At 44.1% G+C, this 24,395-nt stretch overlaps 1 protein-coding gene across 1 annotated transcript in view; it reads left to right on the top strand.

Moving 5' to 3' along the window:
* The first annotated feature begins 5,307 nt into the window (after nucleotides 1–5,307).
* LOC106560830 (rho family-interacting cell polarization regulator 1) overlaps nucleotides 5,308–24,395 on the top strand; it is a 96,135-nt gene continuing 77,047 nt past the window's right edge. The window contains exon 1 of the mRNA XM_045688193.1: nucleotides 5,308–5,767. The gene's annotated coding sequence lies outside the window, so the exon portion shown is untranslated. The remainder of the gene's footprint in view (nucleotides 5,768–24,395) is intronic.

Raw genomic sequence — 24,395 nt, 5'->3', positions numbered from 1 at the left:
GGTTTTAGACCCCATCATAGCACTGAGACTGCACTTGTGAAGGTGGTAAATGACCTTTTAATGACATCAGACCGAGGCTCTGCATCTGTCCTCGTTCTCCTAGATCTTAATGCTGCTTTTGATACCATTGATCACCACATTCTTTTGGAGAGATTGGAAACCCAAATTGGTCTACACGGACAAGTTCTGGCCTGGTTTAGATCTCATCTGTCGGAAAGATATCAGTTTGTCTCTGTGAATGGTTTGTCCTCTGACAAATCAATTGTAAATTTCGGTGTTCCTCAAGGTTCCGTTTTAGGACCACTATTGTTTTCACTATATATTTTACCTCTTGGGGATGTCATTCGAAAACATAATGTTAAATTTCACTGCTATGCGGACGACACACAGCTGTACATTTCAATGAAACATGGTGAAGCCCCAAAATTGCCCTCGCTAGAAGCCTGTGTTTCAGACATAAAGAAGTGGATGGCTGCAAACTTTCTACTTTTAAACTCGGACAAAACAGAGATGCTTGTTCTAGGTCCCAAGAAACAAAGAGATCTTCTGTTGAATCTGACAATTAATCTGGATGGTTGTACAGTCGTCTCAAATAAAACTGTGAAGGACCTCGGCGTTACTCTGGACCCTGATCTCTCTTTTGAAGAACATATCAAGACTGTTTCAAGGACAGCTTTTTTCCATCTACGTAACATTGCAAAAATCTGAAACTTTCTGTCCAAAAATGACGCAGAAAAATGTATCCATGCTTTTGTTACTTCTAGGCTGGACTACTGCAATGCTCTACTTTCCGGCTACCCGGATAAAGCACTAAATAAACTTCAGTTAGTGCTAAATTCGGCTGCTAGAATCCTGACTAGAACCAAAAAAATTGATCATATTACTCCAGTGCTAGCCTCCCTACACTGGCTTCCTGTTAAGGCAAGGGCTGATTTCAAGGTTTTACTGCTAACCTACAAAGCATTACATGGGCTTGCTCCTACCTATCTTTCTGATTTGGTCCTGCCGTACATACCTACACGTACGCTACGGTCACAAGACGCAGGCCTCCTAATTGTCCCTAGAATTTCTAAGCAAACGGCTGGAGGTAGGGCTTTCTCCTATAGAGCTCCATTTTTATGGAATGGTCTGCCTACCAATGTGAGAGACGCAGACTCAGTCTCAACCTTTAAGTCTTTACTGAAGACTTATCTCTTCAGTAGGTCCTATGATTAAGTATAGTCTGGCCCAGGAGTGTGAAGGTGAACGGAAAGGCTGGAGCAACGAACCGCCCTTGCTGTCTCTGCCTTGCCGGTTCCCCTCTTTCCACTGGGATTCTCTGCCTCTAACCCTTTTACAGGGGCTGAGTCACTGGCTTACTGGTATTCTTCCATGCCGTCCAAGGGAGGGGTGCGTCACTTGAGTGGGTTGAGTCACTGACGTGGTCTTCCTGTCTGGGTTGGCGCCCCCCCCCCTTGGGTTGTGCCATGGCGGAGATCGTTGTGGGCTATACTTGGCCTTGTCTTAGGACGGTAAGTTGGTGGTTGGAGACATCCCTCTAGTGGTGTGGGGGCTGTGCTTTGGCAAAGTGGGTGGGGTTATATCCTGCCTGTTTGGCCCTGTCCGGGGTTATCATCGGATGGGGCCACAGTGTCTTCTGATCCCTCCTGTCTCAGCCTCCAGTATTTATGCTGCAGTAGTTTATGTGTCGGGGGGCTAGGGTCAGTCTGTTACATCTGGAGTATTTCTCTTGTCTTATCCGGTGTCCTGTGTGAATTTAAATATGCTCTCTCTAATTCTCTCTTTCTCTCTTTCTGTCTTTCTCTCGGAGGACCTGAGCCCTAGGACCATGCCTCAGGACTACCTGGTATGATGACTCCTTGCTGTCCCCAGTCCGTGCTGCTGCTCCAGTTTCAACTGTTCTGCCTGCGGCTATGGAACCCTGACCTGTTCACCGGACGTGCTTGTTGCACCCTCGACAACTACTATGATTATTATTATTTGACCATGCTGGTCATTTATGAACATTTTAACATTTTAACATCTTGACCATGTTCTGTTATAATATCCACCCTGCACAGCCAGAAGAGGACTGGCCACCCCTCATAGCCTGGTTCCTCTCTAGGTTTCTTCCTAGGTTTTTGGCCTTTCTAGGGAGTTTTTCCTAGGGAGTTTTTCCTAGCCACCGTGCTTCTTTCACATGCTTTGCTTGCTGTTTGGGGTTTTAGGCTGGGTTTCTGTACAGCACTTTGAGATATCAGCTGATGTACGAAGGGCTATATAAAAATCAATTTGATTGATTGATTGATTTGATTGTCACTGTCATATACATTTACTCTGTGTTTGTGTGTGCAGAGGAGATCAAATAAAATCAAATGTTATTAGTCACATGCGCCGAATACAACAGGTGTAGACCTTACAGTGAAATGCTTACTTACGAGCCCCTAACCACGAGACTTCCTTAGATATCGTGCACCAGCTGTTATTTACAAAAATACATAGTCCACTGCCCCTTGTCTTACCAGACACCACTGTTCTATCCTGCCGGTGCAGCGTATAACCAGCCAGCTGTATGTTGATAATGTCGTTGTTCAGTCACGACTCCGTGAAGCATAAGATATTACAGTTTTGAATGTCCCGTTGGTAGTTTAGTCTTCTGCGTAGGTCATCTATTTTATTTTCCAAAGATTGCACGTTTGCTAGCAGAATGGAAGGCAGTGTGGGTTTATTTGATCGCCTACGAATACTCAGAAGGAAGCCCGCCCGCCGGACCCTTTTTCTCCGCCTTCTCTTCACGCAAATGACGGGGATCTGGGCCTGCTCCAGGGAAAGCAGTATATCATTCACGTCAGGCTCGTCGGACTCTTTAATTAAAGGAAAAAATTGATTCTTCCAGTTCGTGGTAAGTAATCGCAGTTCTCATGACCAGAAGTTATTTTCGATCATAAGAGACGGTAGCAGCAACATCATGTACAAAATAAGTTACAAAAATAAGTTACAAACAACGCAAAGAAACAAACAAAAACACAATTGTATAGGAACACGTAAGACGTCAGCCTTCTTCTCCGGCGCCATTTTAGCAATGCAGGCCCTGAGAAATCTCTTCCCTCCTTTGATGGACTTATCTCTCCCACTCAAACGTTTTCACAGAGTGTGTTGTTAGGGTCTTGGTTCACCTATTGCTCTGCAATCAGTTTATTGATGCTCACTAATGACTTGTTTAAGGATGTGTGTATCTTTCTGCTGTGCACACGGCTGTACTGGAAACCAGGCTATCCTGTGTGCAGTGCAGTATATCAACAGGCACATGGAGCTCATCTTCTTTGAAATCTAGATTTGAAAGAAAGTGCAAGCCTCAAGGAAAACAGAAGATAGGAAATGCAGGCTGCTTTCACAGCACTTTTCAGAGGATGGAGTGTTTGAAGAGAAATACAGTCAGCATAAGAGCAATGTGATGTTCTCCAGACCGAAGAATCAGACTCTTTGGCAATATCATCTTCATATTGATGGAGATCATTGTACAAAATAATAATGTGGATTGTCATTATGGTATCTGTTAGTATAGTATATGCTTGTGGTCAGTGGCGGACTTACCATTAGGCAGAAGAGGCAATTGCCTCAGGCCTCACATCATTAAGGGGCCTCATGAGCTGGGCATAATTATTTCTTTTTTTACTAGTAATATATATAATTTCTCCACTTGAGGCTTCGCTCGAGGCACGATTATGATTACATTTTAACAGGGAAATTATCTAAGTTAAAAATTGATTTCGTAAAAAAGACAGGTACTGCTAATAATACTCCCTTTGTCATTGTGGCAGAGAGTACATGTACTTGCCTTCAGAAAGTATTCATACCCCTTGACTTATTACATATTTTGTTGTGTTACAGTTACAGCCTGAATTCAAAATGGATTAAATAGATTTTTTCTCTCCATTCAGCCACAAGAGCATTAGTTAGGTCAGGCACTGATGTTGGGCCATTAGCCCTGGCTCTCAGCATTCCAATTCATCCCAAAGGTTTTCGATGGGGTTGAGGTCAGGGCTCTGTGCAGGCCAGTCAAACATTTCTGTATGGACCTCGCTTTGTGCACAAGGGCATTGTCATGCTGAAACAGGAAAGGGCCTTCCCCAAACTGTTGCCCCAAAGTTGGAAGCAAAGAATTGTCTAGAATGTCATTGTATGCTGTAGCGTTAAGATTTCGCTTCACTGAAACTAAGGGGCCAAGCCCGAACCATGGAAAAAAAAACATTATTCCTCCTCCTCCAAACTTTACAGTTGGCACTATGCATTAGCCTTCTCCTGGGATCCGCCAAACACAGATTTGTCCGTTGGACTGCAAGATGGTGAAGCTGGACTCATCACTCCAGAGTTTCCATTGCTCCAGAGTCCAAAGGTGACGAGCTTTACACCACTCTAGCCAACACTAGGGATTGCACATGTTGATCTTAGGCTTGTGTGGCTGCTCAGCCATGGAGACCCATTTCATGAAGCTCCCGAAGTACAGTTATTGTGCTGATGTTGCTTCTAGTGTGTTGCAACTGAGGACAGCCAATTTTTACGCGCTACGCGCTTCAGCACTCAGCGGTCCCGTTCTGTGAGTTTATGTGGTCTACCACTTCGCTGCTGAGCCGTTTTTGCTCCTGGACGTTTCCAGCTCTAGCAGGGCAGAGGTTTTACAAACGGACTTGTTGGAAAGGTGGCATCCTACGACGGTGCCATGTTGAAAGTCACTCTGTCTATGGAAATTACACAGCTGTGTGCTCGATTTTATACACCTGTCAGCAACGGGTGTTGCTGAAATAGCCGAATCCACTAATTTGAAGGGGTGTCCACATACTTTTGTATCTAAAGTGTATCATATGCCCCAGTCCATAGGAAGGATCACCCTAGTGAAGTAATCATGTGGATGTCACATAGGCCTACTCTCTCTCCCTGCTAACTTCAACTCAGAGGACTGTGCAGCCTCATCACTATAATTAAACCTGCTTTTGTGACAATAACTGTGAGAAATAAACTAACAAGAAAATGTGGGCAATACATCTATCTACCTTACCTCATGCGTCCTGTGGCATCTCTTTCTGCAACCTTAGTTTGAGCATACATTCCCTGTCAATAACTTTACATTAACTGTTTGTACTTCCAAGTACAGCTTGCATGCCAAAGCCCATTTGGGTATTGCGGAGAGGGTGAATGGGACATTTCTATTCCAATTCTCAAGACGTGAGAGGCGCACACAGCTGAAAATCCCCCTTCTCCCTCCACCCACCCTTCCCCCGTTGCTCTTTGAAGCTCAACCAGCACATTGCTCCCTGCAGCCATAGCAGCTCCTAGTTGTGTGTCGGTCTGTGTGTTTGCACCCGCGGATAAACTCTCGAAGAGTGCTCAACAGGAGTTTGTAGGCTACAAAGCTGTGGCGCATGGTGTCGTTGCCTGTTTTCGCCACATCTCCAAAAAGTCCTTAAGAAGTCACGACCCCGGGTCGGGTGGAAGTCTTCTTCATCCTCATTGGTTTGTCCACACCCCTCGAGAGATAAGGAAGCAAGCCTTCTGCTTCGCTCGCAGCAGAGGGAGAAAGTGACACTCGTGAAACTGGAGGGCAAATGACAAAGGAGCTGCATTGCGTGAACAAGTCTCTTGGATATTAATTGTGTAATTTGCCTATTTCTGATGAAGGAATTCGCTGAACTAATTTCCTTTTTATTGAATTGACATTTTCATTTGAAATTCGGATTCAAAGATTTAGAGTGACTTCGTCTGATAGGCTACCTACCCTGGCGGCAGACATGTATGTTGATTTTGTGTTTATCTTGTGGTTTGTCCTAAGTAGCATATGGCATTTAGGGGTGAATTTAAGAAGTGTGTATGTATATTTATTTTCACAATATTTGATATAGTCTTCTGCATAGCCCGGCTACTGCAATACAGTAAGTCAATTTTGCAACCATTCAATCACACAACGGACTGTATGGAGACTAGGGACTATAGGCCTGGCTATTTAGTCAGATGTTTCCTTTTATAAGACATTGTGGTCTACTTTGTGTTGTGTGTTGGTGGAATCCTCCAGCAGATTGTCATGGGTGACGGACGACCCATGATGAGTGCAGGGTAGACGGAGAGGGCTCATTGTTGCTCCGCATTATGATGACAAAGAGAGTCTTGTCTGTAAACTGGGATTTGTTTGATATTTGAAATGAATGCGATAGAAATGCTTGGTAGCCTCGGGTATTTAGTAACACAAGCCGCGGGAAAGAATCCTTGGCTTTTTATGAAACAAAGGTCGACACTATATAGCCTGTCAGTGTACCATATGATAATCTGTTTATAGAATCCCAATCTATTGGAAATGTTAGTGTATCAGCTGTCTGTCAGAATCACTTGACGCTACACTAACATTTCGTTTCGCGAATCATGTCCTTATCTCCATTGCTGTTGCTTGCCGATTTCCCTTAGCTAATCTCCTACAATCTAATCCATCTGGTGACTTTTTGTTCTATGTCGATGCAAGGGAATGTCTCCATCTGCAAATGATGAAAGCTTGTTTACATTGGCCGCAGATTTGAAGTTTTAATAGCCAGAATAAGCGTCTGGATAAAATGGACAAGCACATCCCATGTTTAGAGTGAAGCCATTGCTGGAGAAGGTCCTGTATGTAAGCCTAAACAGTTACAACTTTCCAGAAAACGTCTTAAATTCCGTGAAATAGAAGCCTAACATGAATAATAATGATGTCATTGATGCTGCTGACTAACTATACACGTTGGCATAGATTCTACATGTGTCTGGAACTCTATTGGTGGGATGTGACACCATTCTTCCACGATAAATGCCATCATTTGGTGTTTTGTTGGTGGTCGAAAACGCAGTCTCAGGCGTCGCCCCAGAATATCCTCGAAGTGTTAAATTGGGTTGAGATCTGGTGATTGAGACACACACACCCTATGCTCCTTTGAGACCCCTCTTTCAAAGTCACTGAGATCTCTTCTAGCCATGATAGCCAAAATATTGGGCAACTGGGCATTTTTATACACAACCCTAAGCATGAGGATGTTAATTGCTTAATTTTCTCAGGAACCGCACCTGCTTTCAATACACTTCGTCCCTCATTTAATTTATTTCAGTTACCTGTATGTTAATAGATTTGAGAGGGTTATATTCCTAATGTTACAGTTATGGCCTATGCACAAAATGTCCTTCTCTCTCTCGATATGATCTTGTTGGCTATGACAATGTTTTATCCAATGGCCAGCTCAACCCCACGCCTCTTCTGGAAGTAGTAGCCCCAGTCTGAACAGAGTGTGGGAAACTCTGCCGTCTGGGTAGTACCCAGCCAGGGCCACACAATCTGCCCTTTGTGCAAGGGCTTGACCGCCGTCAGGGGGCTTAATTTAGCCAATGATTTGATCAACAAAAACAATTATGATAAAAGGGATATAGACAGGGAAGTAGGATAGGAGTGTTTTTCTCTGTGGGCTGTACACACACGAGAGGCTGGCCAGGCTGTCATGGCAGTGAAAAATCCCTCTGCCTTCAGAAATAAGTTTGTTGTTAACGTGATAGCATGAAGTGGTTTTGTAGAGACTGATCAGGGGAGGAATGAGTGGTGTTATGTTTGGGATATGAGGAATGTGTCGGTCTCTTCAGTCTTGTCTGCATCCATGTTTGTGTACCCCATGTGTAAGACCAACACTGACCTACACACGTTCCCCTGTGCCCACAGTAGAGCTAGGTGATATGGTCAAAAATCCATAGCACGATAAATGTACCTATTATTATTATTATTATTATTATTATAAAATAAAAATTGCAATTATACATTTCTTTTTTGGCTCTCTGTTAGTGCCCTTTTTACACCATGTACAGGAATTGCCACAATATATTAGCCTAAGTTATTTGACTACCAGGTGATCCAGCATATGATTAATAAGATGATGAAACACTTCTACAGAAAGAGACCTGTATTTTAAACATGCATTTATTTCTTCAGATTTGAAATGCAATAGTATTTCATCCAAGTTCAAGTATATTGGTGTTTGGTAATTGCAGCATATTATTTGCTCCAAATGCAATCAAAATGTAGGCATATAACTTTTTGTTAGATGTATATTTAACTTTATTACAATACATACCAATGGCGAGGTGAAGTCGATATCCAAGACACTGCAACCTCATCCATCCGTTTAGGTTGGTGGCTTTAAATATGTTTGCCCCACTGTGCATTGTGATGCACACCTGCTTCTCCTCTGGCAGATCCCAGGCTGCTAACGAGTCCCACGGCCCCTGGGATATTATCTCTGCAGTGTGGTCCTCTGGAAAGTGGGCAGTCTGCAAGCACCTGCTGCGCAGCTTCCAGTCGGCATCGATGTAGTACAGTGTCAATGACATATAGGGCTCCACTTGTTGTCGCGAAATAGTGCACCTGTTTTGGCATGACATTTCCTGTGCAAACTATTCCATGATGGGTTGTTGCCGGGGCTTTGCTCTTGTTATGATGCTTGTTGGCCTCTGCCCAATTTGTTTTGTTGTCATGCTGTATTTACATGGCTGTGTTTCAAATGGTGGAATAAGTTGCTTGTGACCTGTGTTGTTGCTATAGCATTTTGTGTCAGTTCAAGCACACTGCCTCACTCTGATCGATGTCACTAGGTTTAAAACCAAAATAAGCCCAAACAACTGATCCTTTCGCAGTAATTATTTCTGGGACTGCATTTTCTTCGTCTCTGTTCATATCTCCCCCTAATGAACGAGGCTACTCGCAACATCACTTGGGAGAATTACCAACAACAGGTGTGGGAAGCATGGGATGGAACACGGCTCTGATTGGCTGCTGTAGTCTGGGTTCAAATGAAACAGCATAGATGGACGTGTTAAGCTCTGGGAGTGGAATGCTTTTTTTCTATGCCATTTCGAGGTGAGGTGATGGCAGCGGATGAATGGCATGACAAATACAGGGGGGCTACCGGTACAGAGTCAATGTGCGGGGCACCGGTTAGTTGAGGTAGTATGTACATGTAGGTAGAGTTATTAAATCAAATCAACGTTTATGTCACGTGCGCCGAATACAACAGGTGTAGACCTTACAGTGAAATGCTTACTTACAGGCTCTAACCAATAGTGCGGGGAAAAAAGGTGTGTGTGTGTGTAAGTAAAGAAATAAAACAACAGTAAAAAGACATTTGAAAATAACAGTAGCAAGGCTATATTCAGACACCGGAAAGTGTATATAGTGTCTGTATAAAGTGACTATGCATAGATGATAACAACCGAGAGTAGTAGCGGTGTAAAAGGTGGGGGGGCAATGCAAATAGTCTGGGTAGCCATGTGATTAGATGTTCAGGAGTCTTATGGTTTGGGGGTAGAAGCTGTTTAGAAACCTCTTTGACCTAGAATTGGCGCTCCGGTACCGCTTGCCGTGTGGTAGCAGAGAGAACAGTCTATGACAATTTTTCGGGCCTTCCTCTGACACCACCTGGTATAGAGGTCCTGGATGGCAGGAAGCTTGGCCCCAGTGATGTACTCGGCTGTTCGCACTACCCTCTGTAGTGCCTTGCGGTCGGAGGCCGAGCAGTTGCCATACCAGGCAGTGATGCGCGTGCTCGGTCCTCTTTTTCCTGTAGTCCAGAATCATCTCCTTTTGTCTTGATCACGTTGAGGGAGAGGTTGATGTCCTGGCACCACACGGCCAGGTCTCTGACCTCCCTATAGGCTGTCTTGTCGGTGATCAGGCCTAACACTGTTGTGTCATCGGCAAACTTAATGATGGTGTTGGAGTCGTGCCTGGCCGTGCAGTCATGAGTGAACAGGGAGTACAGGAGGGGACTGAGCACACACCCCTGAGGGGCCCCTGTGTTGAGGATCAGCATAGCGGATATGTTTTTACCTACCCTTACCACCTGGGGGCAGCCTGTCAGGAAGTCCAGGATCCACTTGCAGAGAGAGGTGTTTAGTCCCAGCATCCTTAGCTTATTGATGAGCTTTGAGGACACTATGGTGTTGAACGCTGAGCTGTAGTCAGTGAATAGCATTCTCACATAGGTGTTCCTTTTGTCCAGGTGGGAAAGAGCAGTGTGGAGTGCAGTAGAGATGGCATCATCTGTGGATCTGTTAGGGCGGTATGCAAATTGGAGTGTGTCTAGGGTTTCTGGGATAATGGTGTTGATGTGAGCCATGACCATCCTTTCAAAGCACATCATGGCTACAGACGTGAGTGCTACGGGTTGGTAGTCATTTAGGCAGGTTACCTTAGTGTTCTTGGGCACAGGGACAATGGTGATCTGCCTAAAACATGTTGGTATTCCAGACTCGGACAGGGAGAGGTTGAAAATGTCAGTGAAGACTTCGCAGTTGGTCAGCGCATCCTCACAGTACACGTCCTGGTAATCCATCTGGCCCTGCGGCCTTGTGAATGTTGACCTGTTTAAAGGTCTTACTCACATCGGCTTTGGAGAGTATGATCACACAGTTTTCCGGAACAGCTGGTGCTCTCATGTGTTCCGTGATTCCTCCGATGGCATTGAGGAGTACACCACATCAGTCATTGGCTTCATCAATAAGTGCATCAATGACTTCGTCCCCACAGTGACCGTACATTCATACCCCAACCAGATGCCATGGATTACAGGCAACATCCGCACTGAGCTAAAGGCTAGAGCTTGCCACTTTCAAGGAGCGGGACTTTAACCCGGAAGCTTATAAGAAATCAGTTTCTTGATATGCCACACCTGTCAGGTAGCTGGATCATCTCTGCAAAGGATAAATGCTCACTAATAGGAATGTAAACAAATTTGTGCACAACATTTGAGAGAAATAAGCTTTTTGTGCATATGTATCATTTCTGGGATTTTTTTATTTCAGCTCATAAAACATGAGACCACACTACATGTTGCATTTTATATTTTTATTCAGTGTATGCACTGTAGACCATGTGTTTTGTTTTTGATTCATTCACAATACATCTCAAACTCCAAACTGTCTTCAGCAATACTGTTGTACACACTGGTTATACCAAACATTAGGAACATATTCCACACCCCGCTTCCTTTTGCCCTCAGAATGGCCTCAGTTTGTCTGGGCATTTACTCTACAAGTTGTAGAAGGTGTTCCACAGGGATACTTGCCCATGTGGACTCCAGTGCTTCCCACAGTTTTTAAGTTGGCTGGATGTGCTTTTGGTGGTGGAACATTCTTGATATTCTTGAATGACCATCCGTGTACATAAAATACACGGCCTGACTGTCAACCTTAGTAGGGTGCAATTGGCCTGACATTCTTCTCCCAGCATGCCCTCTGCTCCTCAACACCAGGGCCCTCGGCAGTTGATGACTTCCTCTGGGTGGCTGTGTTCGAGAGTTGGAATGCCAATTAACCAAGCGTCCCACCCTAGTCAACAGCCAGTGGAATCGCGTCGCGCGAAATACAAAACCTCATAAATGCTATAACTTCAATTTCTCAAACATATGACTATTTTACACCGTTTTATAGATACACCTCTCCTGAATCGAACCACGTTGTCCGATTTCAAAAAGGCTTTACAGCAAAAGCAAAACATTAGATTATGTTAGGAGAGTAACCAGCCAGAAATAATCGCACAGCCATTTTCAAAGCAACTAGATGCATCACAAATACCCAAAACACAGCTAAATGCAGCACTAACCTTTGACAATCTTCATCAGATGACACTCCTAGGACATCATGTTACACAATACATGCATTTTTTGTTCGATAAAGTTCATATTTATATATAAAAACAGTATTTTACATCGGCGCGTGATGTTCAGAAAATCTTTTCCCTCAAATGCTTCCGGTGAATCAGTGCTACAATTTACAAAATTACTATTTGAAAACATTGTTAAAATGTAATATTGTCATTCAAATAATTATAGATTAACATCTCGTGAATGCCACCGCTTTGCCAGATTTAAAAATAACTTTACTGGGAAATCACACTTTGCAATAAACGACTGGTATGCTCAGAAAAATAGGCTAGGCAATTCATGTTAGCGCCATCTTGGAACCATCAAAAATACTATTGTAAATATTCCCTTACCTTTGATTATCTTCATCAGAAGGCACTTCCAGGAATCCCAGGTCCACAACAAATGTAGTTTTGTTCGAAAAAGTTAATAATTTATGTCCCAATAGTTCCTTCTTGTTAGCGCGTTCCGAAGGCTACTCAAAATGTACCGTAGTGCCTGGACTTGTCGTCACGAATGTGCAAAAAATATATATTTAAGTTCATTCAAACATGTCAAACGTTGTATAACATAAATCTTTAGGGCCTTTTTCAACCAGAGCTTCAATAATATTCAAGGCGGACGATTGCATAGTCTTACTAAACGTTTCGAAAGGGGAGGGTAGCCATGGGCGGCCACGTCATTGTAGTAAATGGCCCTCCCCCTGTGACCAAGTTCCACAGCCTCTCTTTGGGTCAGTTTGTACCATAGAAGACTCAAACCACTTTGTAAAGACTGTCAACATCTAATGGAAGCCTTAGGAAGTGCTAAATGATTAATAAGCCCCTGTGTGTTTCAATGGCAAAGGTTAGAAGTGATTTCCACACATCAGATTTCCATTTCCTGTTAGGATATGTCTCAGGGTTTTGACTGCCATATGAGTTCTGTTATACTCACAGACACCATTCAAACAGTTTTAGAAACTTTAGGGTTTTTTCTATCCAAATCTACTAATTATATGCATATTCTAGTTACTGGGCAGGAGTAGTAACCAGATTAAATCGGGTACGTTTTTTTATCCGGCCGTGCAAATACTGCCCCCTATCACCAACAGGTTTTAAATGTCCTCTCTCTCTCTCGCTCTCTCACATGCACATCACACAAATGCACCCAAACTCGCCCGCAGGGTAATTGCTTGTGTAGACACAGTCATATCTACCACTTTTTAAAAATTATGGATGCAATTAGCGTTTGAAGTTGAGTTTGGCTCTTGTTGAGTGTTGTGTTTGGGTGTTGTTTGTTCACTGTCAATCATTACTTGACAATACTAATCTCTTTATCATTTCATTGGCACAAACCCTCAAGAGACTCTGCTACATTGGGAGAACCATGTATGCTCTAATCAGAACAACTTAGAAGCCACAGAGTGCAGGGTAGACCAGCCCAGTCTATTTCAGAACACTGTGCTACAAGGCAGCCGAACTCAGAGTTCACAGTGTAGTTGAAGAGACCACAGTGTAGTTGTCAAGCTCCCTGAGCTTTTTCAAACGGGAAGCTGCAGGGTTTACAGTTATGTGGTTTGTGATGCTATGAAGTGTCTTCGGAAAGTATTCAGACCCCTTGACTTTTCCACATTTTGTTACGTTACAGCTACGGATGCACGATATATCGGTGAACATATCGGAATCGGCCAATATTAGCTAAAAATGCCGGTATCGGTCCAATGTTAAGTTTAACGCCGACGTGAAAAACCGATGTCAAAGCTGACGTGCATACCTATATAACGTAGGTTACAGGACGTAATGACGTCACGTTAAATGTTGCGCTACATGTGCAACACCGCCATTTGAAAGAGTAAGAAAATAACGGCAAGATAATGGAATTCATTGCCCTTGACAATCAACCGTTCTCTGTCGTGGGTGATGTTGGCTTTCGCGACTGGTCGAGTACGGGTACACACTAAGGTTACCAAGTGCGCTATTGTTCAGATGTTGCCCTACCGGAGTTACAGTAATAGTGTCACTGCTGTTAGCTTCACGACATACTATGGAATGCCGTTTGGCTCTTTGCGTGTCAAAAAAGATGCACGTCAAATAACACCGACGCGTTAAATAAGATTTTAATTTGACACGTCAAATAACACCGTTCTATTACAGAATGTTGTGGGTTCTGAATTTGTACGTGCAAGCCAAGCGTCACCAATACTATCAGTAGCACTGTCAAAGCTGTACAAAAAAAGTCTGCAAATAGCCGGCCACAAACGATGTGTTTACAATACCCCGTTGGTAATAAAGCATTATTTGTTTGACCACAACTTCTGGGGTAGCTAGCTAGCTTTAGCTTGGTACCTAGATGGCACCAATACAACCTTCCTGAAAACAATGACCAGTAGAAACTGCAGTCATTTTCACTATTCTTAGCAATGATTTAGGAATCCTTGTACGTATTAGCTAGGTAGCAACTTGTTCACCTATTGAAATTGAACTTCAGTTCATGAAAATAAATAGCTAGCCAGCTACTTAACCTGTTATGGCTAGGGGGCAGTATTTTCACAGCCGGATAAAAAAACGTACCCGATTTAATCTGATTATTACTCCTGCCCAGAAACTAGAATATGCATATAATTATTAGCTTTGGATAGAAAACACTCCAAAGTTTCTAAAACTGTTTGAATGGTGTCTGTGAGTATAACATAACTCATTTGGCAGGCCTAAACCTGAGAAGATTCCATGCAGGAAGTGCCCTGTCTGACAATTTCTTGCCCTTCTTGATTATCTCTATCCATTACAGAGGATCTCTGCTGTTACGTGACACTTCCTACGGCTCCCATGGGCTCTCAGAAGGCGGCAAAAAGCTGAATCGTGGCTTTGCAGGCTCTGGCTGAAAAAAAGTAGCGCGTTTGGATAGTGGCTGGTTACAGTACTGTGAGACTCAGGCGCGTGCCCGCGTCGACCCCATGCTTTGTTTTCTTTCGTCTGTTTACCTAAACGCAGATTCCCGGTCGGAATATTATCGCTTTTTTATGAGAAAAATGGCATAAAAATTGATTTTAAACAGCGGTTGACATGCTTCGAAGTACGGTAATGGAATATTTAGAAATCTTTTGTCACGAAATGCGCCATGCTCGTGACCCTTATTTACACTTCGGATAGTGTCTTGAACGCACGAACAAAACGCCGCTGTTTGGATATAACTATGGATTATTTTGAACCAAACCAACATTTGTTATTGAAGTAGCAGTCCTGGGAGTGCATTCTGACGAAGAACACCAAAGGTAATCAAACTTTTCTAATAGTAAATCTGACTTTGATCAGGGCTAAACTTGGTGGGTGTCTAAATAGCTAGCCGTGATGGCTGGGCTATCTACTCAGAATATTGCAAAATGTGCTTTCACCGAAAAGCTATTTTAAAATCGGACACCTCGATTGCACAAAGGAGTTCTGTATCTATAATTCTTAAAATAATTGTTATGTTTTTTGTGAACGTTTATCGTGAGTAATTTAGTAAATTCACCAGAGGTTTGCGAGGGGTATGCTAGTTCTGAACGTCACATGCTAATGTAAAAAGCTGGTTTTTGATATAAATATGAACTTGATTGAACAAAACATGTATGTATTGTATAACATAATGTCCTAGGTGTGTCATCTGATGAAGATCATCAAAGGTTAGTGCTGCATTTAGCTGTGGTTTTGTTTTTTGTGACATTATATGCTAGCTTGAAAAATGGGTGTCTGATTATTTCTGGCTGGGTACTCTGCTGACATAATCTAATGTTTTGCTTTCGCTGTAAAGCCTTTTTGAAATCGGACAGTGTGGTTAGATAAAGGAGAGTCTTGTCTTTAAAATGCTGTGAAATAGTCATATGTTTGAAAAATTGAAGTTTTTGTATTTTAGAGGAATTTGTCATTCGCGCCACGCCTATCATTGGATATTGGAGCAGGTGTTCCGCTAGCGGAACGGCTAGATGTAAGAGGTTTTAACCCTGTTGCCCAAAGCTAACGTTTATAAGCAGCCAGCTAGCTTCATCTGGCTAGTGATGCTCGACCAGACCGGGTTATGTGTTGTGAAGCTAGCCACAATAAGGATTAGGCACAATAGTGGAATTTGCGGTTTGCCTTCAAAATAAAAGTACCTCTTTGAAAGTGATGCAGAAGGTTACAATTGGTGGAATCGTGCCATATTTAGACTAGATAATGTTAGAGAAGGTTGGAATGTGAAGCAATGAAATGGGGAATCAGTCTACTCGGTGACACCCACAGAACATAACTGTGAAGTGTTTAGGCAAATATTAGCGTTGTAGCTCTTATTGTGGGACTGTGACTGTATGACTTTTTTAAATTTCACCTTTATTTAACCAGGTAGGCCAGTTGAGAACAAGTTCTCATTTACAACTGTGACCTGGCCAAGATGAAGCAAATCAGTGCGACAAAAACAACAATAGAGTTACACATGGGATAAACAAACTTACAGTCAATTACACAATAGAAAAATCTGTTTACAGTGTGTGCAAATTAAGTAAAGAGGTAAGGCAATAAATAGTCCATAGTGGCGAAGTAATTACAATTTAGCAATTAACACTGGAGTGATAGATGTGCAGATGATCATGATGTGCAAGTAGAAATACTGGTGTTCAAAAGAGCAGAAAAACAAATATGGGGCTGAGGTAGGTAGTTGGTTGGATGGGCTGTGTACTGTACAGCTGCAGCGATTAGTAAGCAGCTCTGATAACTGATGATGAGATATAAGTCTCCAACTTCAGTGATTTTTGCAATTCGTTCCAGTCATTGGCAGCAGAGAACTGGAAGGACAGGTGGCCAAAGTAGGTGTTGGCTTTGGGGATGACCAGTGAAATATACCTGCTGGAGCGTGTGCTACAGGTGGGTGTTGCTATGGTGACCAGTGAGCTGAGATAAGGCGGAGCTTTACCTGGCAAAGACTTAGATGACCTGGAGCCTGTGGGTTTGGCGACGAATATGTAGCGAGGACCAGCCAACGAGAGCATACAGGTTGCAGTGGTGGGTGGTATATGGGGCTTTGGTGACAAAACGGATGGCACTGTGATAGACTGCATCCAATTTGCTGAGTAGAGTGTTGGAAGCTATTTTGTAAATGAGCTCGCCGAAGTCATTGATCGGTAGGATACTCAGTTTTACGATGTTTGGCAGCATGAGTGAAGGAGGCTTTGTTGCGAAATATTTAATTTGGGATTGGAGATGCTTAATGAGTCTGGAAGGAGAGTTTACAGTCTAGCCAGACACCTAGGTATTTATAGTTGTCCACGTATTCTAAGTCAGAACCGTCCAGAGTAGTGGATGCTAGTCGGGCGGGCGGTGCGGGTTTTTGTTCTGACATACAATGTCAACTGCGGGACCTTATAATAGACGTGTGTCTTTCCAAATGAGGTCCAATAAATTGAATTTACCACAGGTGGACTCCAATCAAGTTGTAGAAACATCTCAAGTATGATCAATGGAAACAGAATGCAGCTGAGCTCAATTTCGAGTCTCAAAGCAAAGGGTCTGAATACTTGTGTAAATAAGGTTTTTCTGTTTTTTCATATGTGTCACGTCCTGACCAGTATAAGGGTTATTTGTTATTGTAGTTTGGTCAGGACGTGGCAGAGGGTATTTGTTTTATGTGGTTCGGGGTGGTGGTTTTGTAGAAGGGTATTTGATTTAGGTATTCCGGGGTTTTTGGGCACTGTTCTATGTTTAGTCTCGTTAGTTGTATTTCTATGTTTAGGTTAATGGGGGTTTGGACTCTCAATTGGAGGCAGGTGCTTTCTCGTTGCCTCTGATTGAGAGTCCTATATATGGGTATGTGTTTGGTTTAGTGTTTGTGGGAGATTGTTTCTTGTTTTGTGTGTCTATGCCTGACAAGACTGTTTTGTTGATCGTTTGTTCGTTCTTTTGTTTGTTATTTTGCTGTTCTCTTTGAGTTAAAATAAACTACAAGATGAGCATCCACATTCCTGCTGCGTTTTGGTCCTCCTTTCCGGACGACAACCGTGACAGAATCTCCCACCAAATATGGACCAAGCAGCAGAGTAAGGAGTAAAGGGATTTCGAGATGGACCTGGGATGGAAATTCTGGACGGGGCTGGACCTTGGCACCAGGCTGGGGAATACCGTCGCCCACGGGAGGAAATCGAGGCAGCCAAGGCGGAGAGGCGGAGGTACGAGGCCTTGTACGCGCCGATAAAGCACGAGAGGCATCCCCAATAATTTTTTTGGGGGGGGCACATGGGTAGTTTGGCTGGGCCAAGGGTGAGCCCTAAGCCAGCTACCCGTGCTTATAGGAAGGATCGTATGGAGTGGAGAGCGCCGTGTTTTGCTGAAGTGCGCACAATCTCGCCCATACGCACGTACAGTCCAGTGCGAGTTATTCCAGCCCCTCGCAGATGCCGTGCTAGAGTGGGCATCCAGCCTGGTAGGAGGATGCCTGCGCAGCGTGTCTGGTCGCCGGTATGCCTCCTAGGACCAGTCTACCCTACTCCCGCTCTACGCACGGCAACCATCAGGCCCTGCACAGCCCAGTTCGCCCTGTACTAGCACCCCGCTCATACAGGGCTGCTAGTTCCATCCAGCCAGGACGGGTTGTGCAGGAGGTGCATTCAAGACCGCCTGTGCGCCTTCATGGCCCAGTTTTTCCAGTTCCTGCCTCTCTTGCTGACCCGGAAGTTCGAACCCCTAGTCTGGCACGTCCAGTACCAGCACCACGCATCAAGCTTCCAGTGAGTCAACCCAGTCCGACTCGGCCTGTTCCCGCTCCCCGCACTAGCCCTGAGGTGCGTGTCCCCAGTCTGGCACGTCCAGTACCAGCACCACGCACCAGGCTTCCAGTGCGTCAACCCAGTCCGACTCGGCCTGTTCCCGCTCCCCGCACTAGCCCCGAGGGGCGTGTCCCCAGACTGGCACATCCAGTACCAGTACCACGCATCAGGCTTCCAGTGCGTCAGCCCAGCCTGGAGAGTTCGGTAATAGTGTGCAGTCCTGAGTATCCGGCAACAGCGTGCAGTCCTGAGTATCCGGCAACAGCGTGCAGTCCAGAGTATCCGGCAACAGCGTGCAGTCCAGAGTATCCGGCAACAGCGTGCAGTCCAGAGTATCCGGCAACAGCGTGCAGTCCAGAGTATCCGGCAACAGCGTGCAGTCCAGAGATCCTGCCAGCGGCCCTGCAACAGCGGCGTAGTGAATCTGGCAACAGCGTGCAGTCCAGAGTATCCGGCACCAGCGTGCAGTCCAGAGTATCCGGCACCAGCGTGCAGTCCAGAGTATCCGGCACCAGCGTGCAGTCCAGAGTATCCGGCACCAGCGTGCAGTCCAGAGTATCCGGCACCAGCGTGCAGTCCAGAGCATCCGGCACCTGCGTGCAGTCCAGAGCATCCGGCACCAGCGTGCAGTCGAGTCCGGCCCTGCGTGCGTCAATCCGGCACCAGCGTGCGTCTCCGGCACCAGCGTGCGTTCGGCACCAGCGTCTAGTCCGGAACCGAGGGAGTCTGCCTGCGACCCGGAACCGAGGGGGTCGGCCTGCGACCCGGGACCGAAGGGGTCGGTCTGCGACCCGGAACCAGGTGAGTCTGTCTGCGACCCGGAACCGAAGGGGTCGGCCTGCGACCCGGAACCAGGTGAGTCTGCCTGCGACCCGGAACCGAGGGGGTCGGCCTGCGACCCGGGACCGAGGGGGTCTGCCTGCGACCCGGAACCGAAGGGGTCTGTCTGTGACCCAGAACCGGATGAGTCTGCCGGTGACCCGGAACCAAGGGAGTCTAGCAGCAACCCGGAACTGAGTAAGCCTGACGATTTGGAACAAAAAATAATTAACTATGTATTTAATGAGTCTGCCTTCAGTGTGGAAAGGAAGAGGTCTGCCTACGATCCGGAACAAGGGGAGTCTGCCTACGGCCCGAAACTAATCAAGTCTGTCTGCATTCGGGAGGACAGTAGGCTGGAGCCTGAACCACCACCTGTATAGGTGCGTTGGGGAGGGGGGGGTGTAGCACAAGTGCCGTCGGTGATGGCAGCCACCCTCCCTTCCCTCCCTTTAGTTTAGGGGGATTTTTTGTTGTTGTTTTGGGTTTTTTGTTTATTTATGAGGTGCATTCGGGGTCTGCACCTTTAGGGGAGGGTACTGTCACGTCCTGACCAGTATAAGGGTTATTGTAGTTTGGTCAGGACGTGGCAGAGGGTATTTGTTTTATGTGGTTCGGGGTGGTGGTTTTGTAGAAGGGTATTTGATTTAGGTATTCCGGGGTTTTTGGGCACTGTTCTATGTTTAGTCTAGTTAGTTGTATTTCTATGTTTAGGTTAACCTCTTACATCTAGACGTTCCGCTAGCGGAACACCTGCTCCAATATCCAATGATGGGCGTGGCGCGAAATACAAACTCCTCGAAAATCCGAAAACTTCAATTTTTCAAACATATGACTATTTTACAGCATTTTAAAGACAAGACTCTCGTTAATCTAACCACACTGTCCGATTTCAAAAAGGCTTTACAACGAAAGCAAAACATTAGATTATGTCAGCAGAGTACCCAGCCAGAAATAATCAGACACCCATTTTTCAAGCTAGCATATAATGTCACAAAAAACAAAACCACAGCTAAATGCAGCACTAACCTTTGATGATCTTAATCAGATGACACTCCTAGGACATTATGTTATACAATACATGCATGTTTTGTTCAATCAAGTTCATATTTATATCAAAAACCAGCTTTTTACATTAGCATGTGATGTTCAGAACTAGCATTCCCACCGAACACTTCCGGTGAATTTACTAAATTACTCACGATAAACGTTCACAAAAAACATAACAATTATTTAAAGAATTATAGATGCAGAACTCCTTTATGCAATCGCGGTGTCTGATTTTAAAATAGCTTTTCGGTGAAAGCACATTTTGCAATATTCTGAGTAGATAGCCCGGCCATCATGGCTAGCTATTTTGACACCCACCAAGTTTGGTACTCACCAAACTCAGATTTACTATAAGAAAAATTGGATTACCTTTGCTGTTCTTCGTCAGAATGCACTCGCAGGACTTCTACTTCATCACCCAATGTTGTTTTGGTTCCAAATAATCCATAGTTATATCCAAATAGCGGCGTTTTGTTGTGCGTTCAAGACACTATCCGAAGGGTAAAGAAGGGTGACGTGCCCGGCGCGTTTCGTGACAAAAAAATTCAAAATATTCCATTACCGTACTTCGAAGCATGTCAAACGCTGTTTAAAATCAATTTTTATGCCATTTTTCTCGTAAAAAAGCGATAATATTCCGACCGGGAGTCGTTGTTTTCATTCAAAGACTGAAAATGTAAACATGGAGTCGTCTCGTGCACGCGCGCACCAGTCTCATTGTTCTCAGATCGACCACTTACCAAATGCGCTACTGTTTTTCAGCCAGAGAGAGCAGAGTCATCATTCAACGTTCTGCCGCCTTCTGAGAGCCTATGGGAGCATTAGAAAGTGTCACGTTACAGCAGAGATCCCCTGATTTGGATAGAGATGGCAAAGAAGGCCAAGAAATGGTCAGACAGGGTACTTCCTGTATAGAATCTTCTCAGGTTTTGGCCTGCCATTTGAGTTCTGTTATACTCACAGACACCATTCAAACAGTTTTAGAAACTTTGGAGTGTTGTCTATCCAAAGCTAATAATTATATGCATATTCTAGTTTCTGGGCAGGAGTAATAACCAGATTAAATCGTGTACGTTTTTTTATCCGGCCGTGAAAATACTGTCCCCTATCCATAACAAGTTAATGGGGGTTAGGACTCTCAATTGGAGGCAGGTGCTTTCTCGTTGCCTCTGATTGAGAGTCCTATATATGGGTATGTGTTTGGTTTAGTGTTTGTGGGAGATTGTTTCTTGTTTAGCGTGTGAGCCTAACGAGACTGTTGTGTTGATCGTGAGTATTCGTTGTTTATTATTTTGGTGTTCTCTTTTGAGTTAAATAAACGTAAAGATGAGCATCCACATTCCTGCTGCATTTTGGTCCTCCTTTCCCGACGACAACCGTGACAATATGTTAAAAATGTGCAATAATGTGTTTTCGCTTTGTCATTATGGGGTATTGTGTGTAGAGTGCCGGGGGGAGGGGGGGGAAATACTATTTAATCAATTTTAGAATTAGGCAAAATGTGGAAAAAGTCAAGGGCTTTGAATACTTTCCAACGGCACTCTAAATGCTCTGTTCTGTGTGTTGGTGTAGATGTTTTACAGTATTCCTCTTAGATAATGCAGTATGTTATTGTACTGAACAAAAAATATGAATGCAACATGCAAGAATTTCTAAGATTTTACTGAGTTAGTTCATAAGAGGAAATCAGTCAGTTTAAATAAATTCATTAGCCCCTAATCTATGGATTTCACATGACTGGGAATACAGATATGCATCTGTTGGTCACAGATACCTTAAAAGTAAAGGGCCTCAGGATCTCGTCACGAGATCGATTAAAATGCAATTGTGTTCATTGTCTGTAGTTTATGCCTGCACATACCATAACCCTACCGCCACCATGGGGCACTCATTTTAGTGGCCTTTTATTTTCCCTAGCACAAGGGGCACCTGTGTAATGAACATGCTGTTTAATCAGCTTCTTGATATGCCACACCTGGATTATCTTGGCAAAGGAGAAATGCTCACTAACAGGGATGTAAACAAATTTGTGCACAAACATTTTGAGAAGTAAGCTTTTTGTGCATATGGAGAATTTCTGGGATCTTTTGTTTCAGCTCATGACACATGGGACCAACACTTTACATGTTGCGTTCATATTTTTAATCCGTGTATATAAGAGCAATATCTGAAACAACACACTGCACATATGAAGTGATTCAGCTGGACGCAAGTGGTAGAAAGGCAAAATGTTTCCTTTTTATTTTCAGGTAAACGCTGAGCTCTTAAGATATTTGGGACTACAAAAAAATAAATAGATCCAGAATGAATTATCATTTCAGTGAAGTTCTATATACTGTGTCCATTTAGGAAGTAAAACACAGTAAATGAGTTATTTTGAGTAGTTGGAACTGACTCAGAATCACAGCGCCTTAAAGCACGCACCGCGGGGTCGCTGATAATAACTGCATGATCATATTGAGGGCCAATGACAGGCTACGTAATGTGGCTTAACCACAAGGTGTCTCGTTGATGAGTATCATTAGGTGTGTAGTGATTTGTGTGTGATTCAGCAGTTGCTATTTCCGCAGTGTCTTTCTCCAGTGTTTTTTTAATTACTGTGTGGTAACGACATGCTATTATAGAGCAGCAGTACTGAGTGGTTGACTCACTCTCTGATCGGGCACAGCTATTATGCAGGCATAAACCACAAGCAAATATCCAAGGAAAATGTTATATACACAAACCCGACCGACAGACGCATTAAATGCTTTGCACACCCATGGTTGTGCTGCCCATATAAAGGCTACACGTGTTCCTGTAAAAATGCTAATACAAAAACATGTTCAACAGAACAAGTGTAAGCTTATAAACTCAGTACACTTGAAGCTGTCTGGACCTAGTTAAACTATGTTCTTTGATGCCGATGGGTTAGTGTTAAGCGCATTTGGGGTTTCGGGTATAATCAAATTTAGAGGGTTTAGACTTCAGAAATGAAAAGGACATGCCAGAGTTCCCCAAAGATGAAATGGTACCCACACAGGTACCTCTGGCAATGCAGTCCTCCAATCACAGACATGCCTGTTGTTATCGCCTCATTTTTTTTGTCACTCTCTTTTTATCTCTTTTTACCTATTTCTGATTCAGAGGGGTTGGGTTAAATGCGGAAAACACAATTCGGTTGAATGCATTCAGTTGTGCATCTGACTAAGTATCCAATTTCCCTTTCCCTCTCTCTTCCTCTATCGGACTCCCTCTGTCTTCCCTGTTCCTGTCTGGATGCTCTTTGCTTTGACTGGGCTAGTAGGACAAAACAGAAACCTGCCTGCATGTCTTGGCAGGTTCTCTGTGTCGCAGCAGGCACGGCTGTGTAATCAGTTTAGTCTCTGTGCAGCGAATGGCCTGGCTGTTGAATAGAGAGATGGGTGTCTGTAAAGTCATCCTTGCGTCTCACTCTGAAATCGTAAGGCAAGCAGCGCCTCACTGACTGAAATACCCACTTGCTGCCGTAATGTTTCTCCTCTGTGTTTCTACCACAGGGACAACAGTGTCTTGTGACCCTGTTGAAAGATTGTGAACCTTGTGTCAGTGATCCATTGCAAATGGCGTGTGTTTCTTCCTGAGCGCTTTTTGTACCTTTTCTGTTTCTTCCTCTCTCCTCGGGGCAATTAGGTTGATAATGGTCTGTCGCACTTCTGGGCGAAACTACTTGATGTATAACTTGCTTATGACATGGCTCAAGGGATTTTTCCAGGGAGGAAGACCTAACTGAAAATTCATGTGTAAAAACCATACAAACAGTTTCACCGCAAGTTCACCATTTGTAGTGAAATCTGTTTTGGTGGTGTGCAAGGTCGCTGTCCTTTCCAGGTCCTGTGAACTGCACTTGAGTGTTTAGATCTAAGGCTTGTGACTCTTGTTCGAAATCTTGCACGTTGGGTGGTCTCACACTGACACAACCTCATGTTTTGTTTATTCTTTTTTTAATTTAACCTTTATTTAACTAGGCAAGTAAGTTAAGAACAAATTATTATTTACAATGACGGCCTACCCTGGCCAAACCCAGACGACACTGGGCCAATTATGCGCCGCCCTATGGGACTCACAATCAAATCAAACTGTGT

Source organism: Salmo salar, chromosome ssa10 (assembly GCF_905237065.1).
Source record: "Salmo salar chromosome ssa10, Ssal_v3.1, whole genome shotgun sequence".
In the NCBI taxonomy this organism is placed as follows: domain Eukaryota; kingdom Metazoa; phylum Chordata; class Actinopteri; order Salmoniformes; family Salmonidae; genus Salmo; species Salmo salar.
Note: the sequence above shows the minus strand (reverse complement) of the source record. Positions and strands in the feature narration are given on the sequence as shown.